Raw genomic sequence first — 1345 nt, forward strand, 5'->3', positions numbered from 1 at the left:
GATATGGGATGTGAATAGATTATATGTGATGAAAATGGATGTGAATGTGTATGTGAAGAATGGATGTGGATAAGTATGTGATGAAAATGGATGTGGATATGTATGTGAAGAATGGATGTGAATGTGTATGTGAAGAATGGATGTGGATGTGTATGTGATGAAAATGGATGTGAATGTGTATGTGAAGAATGGATGTGAATGTGTATATGAAGAATGGATGTGGATGTGTATGTGATGAAAATGGATGTGAATGTGTATGTGAAGAATGGATGTGGATGTGTATGTGATGAAAATGGATGTGAATGTGTATGTGAAGAATGGATGTGGATGTGTATGTGAAGAATGGATGTGGATGTGAATGTGAATGTGTATGTGAAGAATGGATGTGGATGTGTATGTGATGAAAATGGATGTGAATGTGTGAAGAATGGACGTGGATGCGTATGTGAAGAATGGATGTGGATGTATGTGAAAGAATGGAAGTGAATGTGTATGTGAAAAATGGATGTGGATGTGTATGTGAAAGAATGTGATGTGATGTGACATGAATATATGTGGATGTGAAGTGATAGATATGAATGTATGGATGGATGTGAGTGAATGAGATGTGATGTGAATCAGGATGTGAATGAATGAGATGTGATGTGAATCGGGATGTGAATGAATGAGATGTGATGTCATGTGAATTGGGATGTGAATAAATGATATGGGATGTGAATGGATGAGATGTGATGTGATGTGAATCGGGATGTGAATGAATGAGATGTGATGTGATGTGAAATGGATGTGATGTAAATTGGGATAGATGTGAATGGATGATATGTGATGTGAATGGGGATAGATGTGAATGGATGATATGTGATGTGAATGAATGTGATGTGATGTGATGTGAAACGGGATAGATGTGAATGAATGAGATGTGATGTGAATGGATGAGATGTGATGGGATGTGAATCGGGATAGATGTGAATGAATGAAATGTGAGGTGAAATGAATGTGATGTGATGTGATGTGGATCGGGGTAGATATGAATGGATGAGATGTGAATGAATGTGATGTGATGAGATGTGGATGGGTAGATGCGAGTGGATGAGATCTGATGAGGATAAATGAGGACAGATGTGATGAGATGAAAATGATGTGATTGGATGAGAATGAGAATACATATGAAATGGATGTGGATTACATAATATGGATTGATGTGGAACAATGTGGAAAGACGAGAGTTCGTTATAGAAACTGTATTTATGACCTGTTTTTAAATGACTGTTTTATGTCAAGAATGCTGGGGAAGCATTTTGACCGTCATGTGAATGAGGTCGTGGAGACCTAACTGATAAAGTTG

The sequence above is a fragment of the Cibotium barometz genome, chromosome 55 (genome assembly GCF_041138505.1).
Source record: "Cibotium barometz isolate CiBa-2024 chromosome 55, ASM4113850v1, whole genome shotgun sequence".
NCBI lineage: Eukaryota > Viridiplantae > Streptophyta > Polypodiopsida > Cyatheales > Cibotiaceae > Cibotium > Cibotium barometz.